Raw genomic sequence first — 13683 nt, 5'->3', positions numbered from 1 at the left:
CCGGGCTCGGCCCTCCGAGGGTGTGGAGCGCCCGGGAAACGGGACCCCAAGAATCCAACTGCTCCCACCCTGCGCGGCCAGGAGCGGGACTGGCGATACTGGTGACACTGTCCAATCCGGGCAGGGGGCGAGGCCGGGGGACCGGGCGGGCCTGGGGCGCGGGCACCTGTGGAGGGCGGACCCGCCGGGGATCGAGGCCTGCCCCTCCGAGAGCTCCTGGCGCGGCCGTCCCGGCCCGGGGCCCCAGGTGCGCTTCGCCTAGAGAGGGATTTTCCGGTCTCGTGGACAGAGGAACAACCAGGAACTCGGGCTCAGTCTCCACCCCAAAGTGGGGCGGATCCGTCCCGGATAAGACCCGCTGTCTGGCCCTGAGCAGGGTGTGACCTCCGCAGCCGCAGAGGAGGAGCGCAGCCCGGCCTCGGTACGAGGGGTAAAGGAGCTCCGGGCCGGGGGTCCTGGGCTCGGGTAACGGGGAGCGTGGCCCGGTAGCGTCTCGCGGGGATGCCCGGCTCCGCGCTGCACCCCAGAGTGGGTGCTCACCGCCGGCTTGCGGGCAAGCCCGGGCGGCCACAGGGTGGAGGGGGGCCAGCGGGCCCTGGACTCGCTCCGGGTGGGCGAGAGGGAGGCGAGCGCGGCGCTTAACCACTGGCACCATCCAGGACATCCAGGGCCGCTTACATAGCTCAGGACGCGGGTCAGAGACCACGGCAGTTATTTATTCAGTCCATGTGCTGGGCTTTGCATCAAAAAGAAAGGACAGAGATAATCTTGCCTGTAGCTAACCCCGCCTAACACCTCTTACAGTTTACTTTTTAATTATTTACTCCATTTAAGAAACTTACTCCTTTCTCCTAGATCCTTACCACTTTCTTACCTTCTCGTGTGTCTAATGCCCTCGGCACAGTGCCTGGCACATCGGAGTCTGATTATTATAGAGTCCATGACTTGAGTTGGCGGGTGGTGCAGTCTCACCATTTTGTCATGACTTTGACCAGCTGGAGACTTTGGGGCCAAGGAGGAATGCTTCTCAACAATTTGCCGGCAGAAGTGCGCCCCAGGGCAATGCAAGTCTGCTGAGCTGATAGAGCAGAGTGGGTCCTGCATAAGTCGTGCTTTACATGGAACTGGGCATCTGCTCTCTCCTGCTGATAGTGGGAAGGATAGATAGGGTGTCTCTTTCCAAGTTATCCATTCTCCTGCCCACCAGTCCATGACGCCTCACCACCCCCTTCCATTCCCTACTGTTTGCCCTTTAATTTTTTGTTTTGTTTTGTTTTAAGACGAGGTCTCACTCCTGTAGCCCAGGCTGGAGTGCAGTGGCTGGATATAGCTCACTCTGCCTCCCAGGCTCAGGTGTTTCACCCACCTCAACCTCCTGAGTAGCTGAGACTACAGGAGCATGCCACCACTTGCCTATAGTCCCAGCTACTCAGGAGGTAACTGGTAACTCTATTGATAACCAAACCCTAGATTTTTTTTTTTTTTTTGAGATGGAATCTTGCTCTGTTGCCCAGGCTGGAGTGCAGTGGTATGATCTCTGCTCACTGCAACCTCCGCCTTCTGGATTCAAGAGATTCTCCTGCCTCAGCCTCCCGAGTAGCTGGGACTACAGGCGTGTGCCACCACGCCCAGCTAATTTTTGTATTTTTAGTAGAGACGGGGTTTTGCCGTGTTGGTCAGGCTGGTCTTGAACTCCTGACCTCAGGTGATCTAACTGCCTCAGCCTCCCAAAGTGCTGGGATTACAGGCGTGAGCCACCGTGCCCAGCGCCCAAACCCTAGGTTTTTAGTTGCCAGGGAATTATCAGACACAGGTGGGAAGAGCAAGTAGGAGAGGAAGTGGACAGGAATAAGAAAATGGATAACCCCAGCGACCCAAGAGCTGCTGACTCTCCAGAGCCCTATCAGGCCAAGACCATCCTCATCCAGCTCATGTCAGATTTCTGTTGATTGAGGATATAGACACAAGTACACCCGTGCCCCCACCCACACATAAACAGGCACAGACACACAACTACTGGATCAAGGACTTCTGTGAATTTCCCTCCTAGATGTTCTTGCATTTGGTTAGGGATAATGTTTCTCTGCAAGCAATTTAGAGAGTAACCCGCACAGTCAAGCCATGTACCACTCCAGGCCTTAGTGTTTAAAGGGTGAGCCTCCTGGTCATCACCAGGCTCATGTCCAGTGGCATGTTTCTTTGTTTATGTCCAGCCACTCATTTGTTTTCCTGAGCTCACTTATTATCTGCTTGTAGACTAAGCCTGCTTTTCTCCAAGGGAGATCAAGATGAGTGGCAGGCACTGGGGATTGTGGACAGTGTGCCAGGGAGTACTTGAAGTTCCAGAATAAACAAGGGGTGGGGAAGCCTGGGCAACATAGCAAGACCCCATCTCTACAACAAGTTTAAAAATTAGCTGGGCATGGTAATGCCCACCTGTAGTCCCAGCTACTTGGGAGGTTGGGAGGGAGTTTCGCTGAAGCCCAGGAGTTCAAGGCTGCAGTGAGTTATGATCATACCATTGCACTCCAGCCTGGGTGATGGAGTGAGACCCTGTCTGAAAAACAAACAAAAACAAGAGGAGGAGATTTTCTTTGAGTGTCATTTTTACACAAATATTTGAGATTAAAAAACACTTTTTATACTAAAGCAATCACACATATATTTTGAAGTAGAATCCAAAAATTGTATACCTTTTAAATCTAAAACGAAACCTTGAAAACATTTTGCTTGGGATTTGGGCTGCAATTTGGTCCAAACCTAGCCTTTGAGGGTTTGTTTTCACTGCAATTAGTGCTACTTATGGAGGCAGTTTGATAGACACTGCGGTGTCCTCCCTGGAGCAACTCTGCATAACACTCATCCTAGGCTGTCTTATCTAATCTTCACTTCAACCTGCAATGGGGTTATTAACGTTGGTTTTCAACTGAGGATCCCAAGGTTCCATATCATCGTCCTTGGTCAAGTTCAGACCATTTGTGAACTAAAGCTTAAATCCAGCTGCCAGGATACAAAAGCCTGTTCTCTTATCCTCTCCGCCCTACCATAACTCCATCAGTGCTTGGTTCATAGTAATTTGGATTTGTGGCTTCGTAGATTGTTAACTAAATCTTGAACAAGTGTTTTTCTTTTTCTTATTTTTTTCTTGTCAAGCTGATGTGAAATGGGGTTGAATGAACTAGAACTGTTTCAACTGGAAAGGGAGCGCACCCCTGTTGTCCCAGCTACTTGGGACCCTGAGGCAGGAGGATCCCTTGAGCCCAGGAGTTTGAGACTACAATGAGCTATGATTGTGCCACTGCACTCCAGCCTAGGTGACAGAGTGAGATCCTGTCTCTAAATAAAAAGAAAAAAAAAAAAAAAGAAGTTTGCAGTGAGTGTGAGGGGTGCATGATAGCCAGCAGCCCTAAATGCCAGAGGTGTTTGACATGTGGACAAGGGAATAAACTCGCTCTTTGAGGTGTTTGGCAGAGCTGGGTGGTGGGCTCTGGTTGAATTTGAGGAAGTGGCTTTTAAAACTCATAGGCTGGGTGGCCTTGATGTTGGCAAGAGCTCTCTCACTACAAGTGTTTAGGCAGAGATTCACAGCCCTTTTCTGATGGAGCTGGGAAGGGTTAGCAGGTTAAGCTCAGTTAACTTCTAAAGCTATAGTTCCCAAACTTCAGGGTGCATCAGAATCACCCAGGAAGCTTGTACAATATGCAAATTCTGCTTATTTAAGCAGCTCCCTGGATGATTGTGATTCAGGCCTCATTTTGAGAAACTATGCTTTTTTTTTAAATTTTTTTATTTTTTGTGACAGAGTCTCTCTCTGTCACCCAGACTGGAGTGCAATGGTGCCATCTCAGCTCACTGCAACCTTTGCCTCTCAGGTTCAAGCGATTCTCCTGCCTCAGCCTCCTGAGTAGCTGGGACTACAGGCGCGTGCCACCACACCCAGCTAATTTTTGTATTTTTAGTAGAGGTGGGGTTTCACCATGTTGGCCAGGCTGGTCTCGAACTCCTGACCTCAGATGATCCGCTTGCATCAGCCTCCCAAAGTTCTGGGATTACAGGTGTGAGCCACCACGCCCAGCTGAGAAACTATGCTTTAGAAACACTTATATGAATATGTGCATACTTCATAAATTGAATAAAGCATTAATAAAAACGTATCACCTTCCCAAGGAAACTTAGGTTTTGGTCATTATGTATAAACTCTAGGTAATGTGGTAAATGCTAAAACCTTCCTTCTCAAGGATAGTTCTTTTGTTTGTTTGTTTGTTTGTTTTTGAGGCAGAATCTTGCTCTGTCACCCAGGCTGGAGTGCAGTCGTGCGATCTTGGCTCACTGCAACCTCTGCCTCCCAGGTTCAAGTGATTCTCCTGCCTCAGCCTCCCAAGTAGCTGGGATTACAGGCACACGCCACCATGCCAGGCTAATTTTTGTATTTTTAGCGGAGATGGGGTTTCACCATGTTTACCAGGGTGGTCTCAAACCCCTGACCTCATGATCCGCCCACCTCGGCCTCCCAAAGTGCTGGGATTACAGACGTGAGCCACTGCGCCCGGCCAAGGATAGTTCTTTATTATACCAATCACATCTCCCTTGTGATTTGATAATAGGGTTTTTCTTTCCCCTGCAAACTCACCACATAGTCTTACAGCGCTAACACCTCTAGAACAATGTGGAGCTCCAACTAAAGATTTTGCTTGTTTGTTTGTTGTTTAACTTAATTGAAACTGAATGGACTACTACATTAATTCCCTGAGGAATTTAGGATTTCTAAGGCCTGTTGTTGGTTTTATTGAGAGTAATTTATTAGTGTTTGGTTTTGTTTGAACTGGACTGAGAGCTTTTGCTATGGGAACCTGAACCACCACCTTTGAAGAATTCTTTTTAAAGATTCAAGTTGTTTGATGTCAGTAAATTGCCGTAATGCTTCTTGGTCCACACTGCTTGACGTGAAAAAACAGTGAATATTATATTGCAGCTAAGTGTCAGACTGTAAATTACTATGGAAAAGACCTTCTACAGCCTGGTCAACATGGTAAATTCTGTCTCTACCAAAAACAAACAAACAAATGAAAAAAAAAACTATAAAAATTAGCCAGGTGTGGTGGTACGCTCCTGTAGTCCCAGCTATATGGGAAGCTGAAGTGGGAGGATCACTGGAGCCCAGGAGGCAAAGGTTGCAGTGAGCCAAGATTGCACTACTACACTCCAGCCTGAGTGACAGCAAGACTCCGTCTCAAAAAACAAAAACAAAAAATCCTTCCATTTTCCTCCTCCTCCCCACAAAATAACTAACCTTGAGGCCTAGAAGAAACACACAGAACAAGCAGCCTGACATGTAACAGAGCAGGAAGCCCCCCATGTCCACCTCTACCTCATTTTGTCAAGTCATCAAGAGACCTCCAGGCCCAGTCACTGTGGATTCATTCCTCTGGGTTTAGGCACTCCCCCGCCCCCCACCCCCAGAGAGGTAGCGTATTAAATCATTAACAGAATCTAATACAAAAGGGCCCTGTGATTACTGGGAACAAGTTCTCCTGATCTATATGCGATTGAACCATCTTCCCTGGAGTAGGTCCTTTAGAGCTATAAGCCCTTGCCATGATCAGCCCCCACCATCTTCTGTCTTACTCCTCCTCTACAGGGGACTCAGGAAAACATTTTCTGAGTCTTACCCAAGTTTAGCTTCTGCTATTGCTACTTTTTTCTTTTCTTTTTTTTTTTTTTTTGAGACAGAGTCTCGCTCTGTCGCCCAGGCTGGAGTGCAGTGGCACAATCTCGGCTCACTGCAAGCTCCGCCTCCCGGGTTCACGCCATTCTCCTGCCTCAGCCTCTCCGAGTAGCTGGGACTACAGGCGCCTGCCACCACGCCCGGCTAATTTTTTGTATTTTTAGTAGAGACGGGGTTTCACCGTGGTCTCGATCTCCTGACCTCGTGATCAGCCCGCCTCGGCCTCCCAAAGTGCTGGGGCCGGCCTTTTTGCATTTTGATTGTCAACACCTTTGATCAATGTTCTCACCTTTAGAGTCACAGACCCTTACAAAAACTGATTTTGAGACGGAGTCTGGCTCTGTTGCTCAGGCTGGAGTGCAGTGGCGCCATCTTGGCTCACTGCAAGCTCCGCTTCCCAGGTTCACGCCATTCTCCTGCCTCAGCCTCCCGAGTAGCTGGGACTACCGGCGTCCGCCACCACGTCCCGCTAATTTTTTTGTACTTTTAGTATAGACGGGGTTTCACCCTGTTAGCCAGGATGGTCTCGATCTCCTGACCTTGTGATCCACCTGCTTTGGCCTCCCAAAGTGCTGGGATTACAGACTTGAGCCACCGCGCCCGGCCTAGACACACTTCTAAACTCGGTCATGGATACAGGTTGAGTAATGTGTAATGAGTTGCAGTCAAAACACACACAAAATTGTTACTTTTTTAATTTTCAGAAAGGGGGTCTTCCTCTGTAGTCCAGCCTGGAGTGCACTGGTGTAGTTATAGCTCACCGTACCCACAAACTCCTGGGTCTAAGCAATCCTTCCACTTCAGCCTCTAGAGTAGCTGGGACTACAGGCATGCCCAGCTTATTATTATTATTATTATTATTAAAAAATTTTGTACAGATAGGGTCTTGCTATGTTGCCCAGGCTGGTCTCAAACTCCTGGGTGATCCTCCTGCCTTGGTCTCCCAAAGTGCTGGGATTACAGGCATGAGCCACTGGCCCGAAATTATTTAAAAATATTGTATAAAATTACTGTGGGGGACAAGAGAAAGGATCCCCTTTGCCCTCTGAAGGTTTTCTGAAAAATCAACTCACAAAAGGAGATAATTAGAGAAAGGTCAAGCCAGGCGTGGTGGCTCACGCCTGTAATCACAGCACTTTGGGAGGCCGAGGTGAGTGGATCACGAGGTCAGGAGATCGAGACCATCCTGGCTAACATGGTGAAACCCTGTCTCTACTAAAAAAATACAAAAAAAATTAGCCAGGCATGGTGGCAGGTGCCTGTAGTCGCAGCTACCCGGGAGGCTGAGGCAGGAGAATGGCATGAACCCGGGAGGCGGAGTTTGCAGTGAGCCAAGATCGTGCCACCACACTCCAGCCTGGGCGACAGAGCGAGATTCCGTCTCAAAAAAAGAAAGACAAAAAAAATAAGAGAAAAGGCCTACATGGGGGAAAACACATATATTATGGGGAAATATCAATTTTACATTATTTTTCATTAATTTTACATTATATTAATATATTATAAAATTATAACTAATTTTTATAAATTATATTTTACATCATATTACATAAATTATGTTAATTTACATTAATTTTACATTATATTAATTTCACATTAATTTTATATTAATATGTATTTTATGGGGAAATATTCATTTTCCCCCATATTATACATGAAGGAAAATCACAGAGTGATATTCCAGTGAGGTGCAGATGCTTGTATACCCTACTTCTTCTTCTTCTTTTTTTTAATACAGGGTCTCACTCTGTTGCACAAGGCTGGAGTGTAGTGGCATGATCATGGCTCACTGCACCCTCAACCTCCCGAGCTCAGGGGATCCTCTCATCTCAGCCTCCTGGGTAGCTGGGACTATAGGTGCGTGCCACCACACCTGGCTAATTTTCTGTATTTTTTGTAGAGACGAAGTTTTGCCATGTTGCCCAGGCTGGTTTCCAACTCTTGGGCTCAAGTGATCCACCTGCCTCAGCCTCCCCAAGTACTGGGATTACATGCGTGCACCACTGTGCCTGGCCTACACCCTACTTTTTAGAGGAAAGAGAGTTGCGGAAGTGTGGATGTTTTAGGGAGGTAGCAACTGATGTTTGGGGGAATTCAATTGGCTCGAAGAACATACAATGGCCTGGGACAGGGCCTCTTGGGCCCACAGAACAGACAATGGTTTGTGACAAAAGTCCGTCCAGGTGTGTTGACAGACTTTTGTCTTTCCTACTACAATATGAACTCAGCTAATGAAAACTCAGGGAAGGGACTAGGGGTAATTGTTTCCTTTTTTGACAGGTCTGGACTTTAGGCAGATGAGGGAACTTCAGAGAACAACCTTGGGAGAGACAGAGGATTGAGAGACAGGAGATAGGAGGGGGGATGTCTTTGGTTCAGTAGGATATCAGTTTCTGAGCCCCAGCAGACATACACATTGCAGCCTTGTTTGTAGGAGCAAAATAGTGAAAACAACCTAAATATCAGTAAAGATCTGGTTAAATTATGGAACATCTATGCAGTGTAATACTGTGCAGCTGTTAAAAAATGGTGCAGGTTGATAGGAACTGATATAGAATGATAGTGAAGATATTTTTTAAAAAGTAAAGTACAGCTTTGCGTGGTATGCTACCATTTTGGTGTATAAAAATGATGGAGGCTCTCATGCCTGTAATCCCGCCACTTTGGGAGGTTGAGGCAGGCGGATCACTTGAGGTCAGAAGTTTGAGACCAGCCTAACCAACATGGTAAAACCCTGTCTCTACTAAAAATTAAAAAAAAAATAGCTGGGCATGGTAGTGCGCGCATGTAATCCCAGCTTCTAAGGAGGCTGAGGCAGAAGAATTGCTTGAACACAGGACGGAGGTTGCAGTGAGCCGAGATCATGCCACTACACTCCAGCTTGGGTGACAGAGCAAGACTCCATCTCAAAAAAAAAAAAAAAAAAAAAAAAGATGGAGGCTGTCTATATTCTCATATGCTTATTAGTGCATTAAATACTTCCAGGAGGATACACAGGAAAATTATAAGAGTGGTTGCCTGGGCCGGGCGCGGTGGCTCACGCTTGTAATCTCAGCACTTTGGGAGGCCGAGGCGGGCGGATCACGAGGTCAGGAGATCGAGACCACGGTGAAACCCCGTCTCTACTAAAAAATACAAAAAAATTAGCCGGGCGTGGTGGCAGGCGCCTGTAGTCCCAGCTACTCGGAGAGGCTGAGGCAGGAGAATGGCGTGAACCCGGGAGGCAGAGCTTGCAGTGAGCCGAGATCGCGCCACTGCACTCCAGCCTGGGCGACAGAGCGAGACTCCGTCTCAAAAAAAAAAAAAAAGAGTGGTTGGAGTGGTTGCCTGGGGAGGGGGAAGGAAAGTCTTACAGACTTGTTGTTATGTACTTATTTGTACTATTTGAATTTGTTATGTTTATGTATTACTTATTAATTAAAAAAAAAATAGAGCGTTACAGATATCACCTGCCCATTGAACATTGTTTGTGAAGAGAGAGAATTAAATAGAAATGAGGAATGTATAATTATCAGATTTTCCAACCTTAAAATTAACACTTGATCATATACTTCCTTATATGTATACAAAGAACTAACATGCAAGTATCCTTCAGTTTCCAATGAGATGAAGCAGCCACCGCTCATTCTTGCTGTGTGTTTCACTTGGGTAGCTAGTTCCAAAAAGAATGTAAAGTGCCTCTAGTTGCATGGTGGAGAAAGCTCTGCTTTTGGTTTGTTTTTGTTTTTCTAAGACAGGGTCTCACTCTGTCACCCTGGCTGGAGTGCAGTGGCACAACCATGGCACACTGCAGCCTCAAACTCCTGGGTGCAGGTGACCCTTCCACCTTAGCCTCCCAGGTGGCTGGAACTATAGGCACGCGCTGCCACACCCAGCTAATTTTTTGTATTTTTTGTAGAGACAGAGTTTTACCACGTTTCCCAGGCTGGTTTCAAACTTCTGGAGTCAAGCCATCTGCCTGTTTCAGCCTCCCAAAGTACTGGGATGACAAGCATGAGCCACAGCGCCTGACCTAGCTCTGTTTTAAGATGGTCTGATTGGTTCCAGTGTGTCTTTAGCTGTAGAAGCAGAGAGAGGAGGTTGATGGGATGAATCAGGGCCTGTAGACTAGGTAGACCTGCTAGGGCAGGGGCCTTTGTCAGAGAAATGCCTTCCAGTGATATCAATGGCCATGGGCACTGAGGGGCCTGACCTTGGCTTTGGAGCCTGGACCCCTATCTTCAGCCAGACTATGTCTTAGTCTGTGAGGGACCTGCCTGTCTCTGCTGGAGATGTTGATAGCTAATGTTCACCAAATGTCTTCTATGATCCTGACCCTGTGCCAGACATCTGGTATGGTATTTTATTAAATTTTCACCCATATTGGGTGGGTACTAGTATTATCATTGCCAATGTAAGATGAGGAAACTGAGGCACAGAGGGGTTGAGTAATTTGCTCAAAGTTGCACACTGACGAGCAGCACAGCCAGGATTTGAACTTGTCAGTATGACTCTATATCCTATGCTTTACCACTCTGTATAATGGGTTAAAAGTGGGGGAATCAAGCCAGGCGCAGTGGCTCATGCTTGTAATCCCAGGCTAAGACAGGTGGATCGCCTGAGCTCAGGGGTTCAAGACCAGCCTGGGCGAAACCCTTTCTCTACCAAAAATATAAAACAATTGGCCAGGCATGGTGGCACACTCCTGTAGTCCCAGCTACTGGAGAGGCTGAGGTGGGAGAATCGCTTGGGCCTTGGAGGCAGAGGTTGCAGTGAGCCAAGATCGTGCCACTGAACTCCAACCTGGATGACAGAGTGAGACCCTGTCTCAAAAAAAAAAAAAGAAAAAAAAAAAAACAAAGTGGGGAAATCAGCTGAAAAAGACAGGGTGGGAAATTAAGCTATGGGGCTGAATTCTTTCAGAGGGGAAGGAGAGCCTAAGTCCAAACCACTTGTCCGAGATGAACTTGATATTGATTTAGGTCATTCTGAGTATCCAGGGGGTCCAGGTGAGGAGTGGGGAACAGAGGCTGAATCAGGACAATGTGCCGCATCATGACTCTGGTGGCCCATCCTTGTGGGAGCAAGACTTAGGGCAGCATCTAAAGGCAGGGAGGGCAGCATCTAAAAGCAGGGGAGGCAGCTCAGAACCTTGGGGTAGGGTCTTCGAGAGCTAGGCAGGAGGTCAGTGGCCTCTGCCAAATGGGCAAAGGGGCATTTATTTATTATATATATAATGTGACAGGCACTAGAGATTCAAGAATGAAACACACTGACTCAGGGAGATAAGTAAATCAGTAATTCAAAAATCATAGGAGTATATGATTAGTATAATAATTTGATATATACGTGCAGACTGCCATGGAGTAACAGAAGAGGTGCACCTAACTCTATCATCAGTGGTCAGAGAAGGCTTCCTGAAGGAGGAAGGTTTATATTGAGCCAGGGCTGGAGAAGAAGGGCTTATGCACAGTCGTGGAGATGAGAAAGCTAAGCCAAAGCACACTGAAGGAATGGCATGTCTGTTAGAGCAGGCAAGTCCCAGAGGTGGAGATGGAGGTCCCTTAGAAACTAAGTCCATTCTGTAGGTGTATGGGAGACTGGGCAGATGAGTATTGAGGGACAGGTCCTAGAGGGTCCAAGGATCCCATATAAGGAACTGCTGGCCTGGAATATAAATCCCTACTTCTCTTTGCATCTGTTCCAGTGCCTGGCAAAGTTATGTAATAAATGTTTTCGGATAAAATGAAAGTGCTGGGTACCAGGAAGGAAATCAAGGCAGAGATTTAGCCTTGGAGAAACATGACTCCTTGCTTCCCTGCTTACCCTGTCCAGACCTCCAGTGTTCATCTTCGACATGGTGTCCTTCCCTGATTGACATAACCTGGGTCAGGGGCCTCTCCTACACACTCCTGCCTCTTTCTGTGATTTCCCCAGCATGGGAATGGGAATGTTCACACCTTATTATGTCTGATCATGTACCTGCCTCCTCTCTTCAGCTTTGAGCTCCACTGAGGGCAGGGACCATGCAGCCCCCTCTGGCTAGCACAGTGCTGCTGAGCACATACTCAGCCCTTGCTGGAAGTGTGCAGTATGAATGGACAATTTCCCATGGCCTAGAAAATTGAGTCCACCCTCTAGGCTTGGCCTGCCACAAAAATGATCCAGTTTTGAAAATTACTTTTGTAGCTCTTGCTGCCTTCATGGTGTCCTTAAACTCCCACTCAACTCCAAACTAGCTACTGTTTTCCAAATAAGTCTTAACGTTCATAATCATAGCGGGAGCTTTGTTTTTACTGTTTTCTCTGCCTGGAAAATTCTTTCCCTATTGAAATACCATTATTGTTCCAAGTCTGTCACATGAGAGCTCTTTTAATTTCTTAGGGGGACATTGTCCATCTTCCTCTATCCAGCAATTCATAATAGTTCTCACATGCCGCTTTGTCCTCAGACTAGTTATATACCTGTTTTATTTCTCTTAGGAGATTACGTGCTCCTTGAGAGCAAGATCATGTCTCCTCCATCTTTCTCCTGCCATGCCTAGTACATGATAGGGGCAAAATACATTTTAGGTAAGGACTATGAGTGCCTGCACACATAGTGAGCAGCAGTTTTGGAACTGGGGTCTGAAAGCCACTTGCGTAAGAATCAGGGCCTGGGCTGATTCTTATGAGGAGAATGCCAGGGTTGCTTATTTAAACTTGATTAAGTGAAGTCTGGGGCCCACCCAAGATCTCCAGAGTCAAGGGTCCTCACCAAAAATCTGTATTTTAACTGCTCCCCACGTGACTTTTGTGTACTTTTGAATTTGAGAACTTTCCTCAGATAACAAGCTAGACAGATGCTGTACAATCGATATTAAGTAGAATCCTTTTGAAGCCATAGCTCCAGACATCGTGTCCTGACATCATCCAGGGCCAGGAGAAAGGGGGAATTTGGCTGGCTGACTCTGTCTTTTTCGCCTGGAGGAACTCCAAAGCATCTTAGCAGGTTTGTCCTTATTTCTTTTTGGTCAGAAGTGGGTCACATGGCCACTCCTAACCCATTCATGGCTGTTCAAATGGGGTTGCCTTGGACTACTTATTATTTCCTCCTGGGGCTAGCCCCACCTTCCTGGCTTACCAAACCCAATCTCCAAACAGAAAGAAGGTTCTCCTAAGGAAGAAGGAAAGTGTAATGGAGGTTGACATTATTGCTGATTCTTGCAAAAAAGTCTGTACATTGCAATAACTGCTACTATCCCAATTTTATGCCAAAATAAACCAGCTCTCATAAGTGGGGTTAAATCTGGAGGGCAGAACAGGGACTGGAAATTGGTTCTTGTTCTGGATTCTAAGCCTGAATGATCTTCATGACAGCCTACGCCAGCACCCATCTGTGGGAAGAGAATTTAATTTGAAGTTTCACAGATATCATAGAATATCAGATCTGGCCTACCAGGAGTAATGCATGTTTGCGGTGGATGGTTTTGAGAACTCTGCTGTTTAAATAATCTTTGGCAAACACAATATTTCCTATGTCATGTTTATGCAAGTGTTTTAAAAGTGTTATAACCTCCCCCATTAACATAACTTATCCCCGTTCCCATTTCCTCGTACTTGATGTAAGGTCATGATTGGCAATCTAGGTTATGAAATGCCTATGGGGTGGTTTGGGGACCCCTTCAGACATCAATATTTTGAGTCTAGAATTATTACTATAGAACCAGAGTTCTCAAACCTCAGTATGTATCAGAATCACCTGGCAGGATTCTTGCACTTTACAAAGATTATTTATTTTTTAGAGATGGGGGTCTTGGTATGTTACCCAGACTGGCCTCAAACTCCTGGGCTCAGGGATTCTCCCACCTCAGCCTCCCAGTAGCTGAGATTACAGGCACAAGCTACCAGAGGGATTCACCTAGCCTTCTGTATTTTGGTGACTCTAGGCTGGGCTTGTTCTTTGGAAGTGAGAAGGTAGAGTGAGGTCTATGCATCTTC

At 46.9% G+C, this 13683-nt stretch overlaps 1 protein-coding gene across 3 annotated transcripts in view; it reads left to right on the top strand.

The window, feature by feature from the left end:
- Positions 1–213: 213 nt before the first annotated feature.
- ANXA4 (annexin A4) overlaps positions 214–13683 on the top strand; it is an 85907-nt gene continuing 72437 nt past the window's right edge. Inside the window, exons 1-2 of one of the 3 annotated variants that reach the window (XM_032179001.2) lie at positions 215–421; positions 12584–12694. The gene's annotated coding sequence lies outside the window, so the exon portion shown is untranslated. Of the gene's footprint in view, positions 422–12583; positions 12695–13683 lie in introns of all 3 variants that reach the window. The other 2 variants (XM_058428777.1, XM_032179000.2) reach the window with 2 other exon arrangements.

The sequence above is a fragment of the Hylobates moloch genome, unplaced genomic scaffold (assembly GCF_009828535.3).
Source record: "Hylobates moloch isolate HMO894 unplaced genomic scaffold, HMol_V3 SCAFFOLD_15, whole genome shotgun sequence".
In the NCBI taxonomy this organism is placed as follows: Eukaryota; Metazoa; Chordata; class Mammalia; order Primates; family Hylobatidae; genus Hylobates; species Hylobates moloch.
The sequence above is the reverse complement of the archived record's forward strand: the minus strand, read 5'-3'. Positions and strand labels throughout refer to the sequence as shown.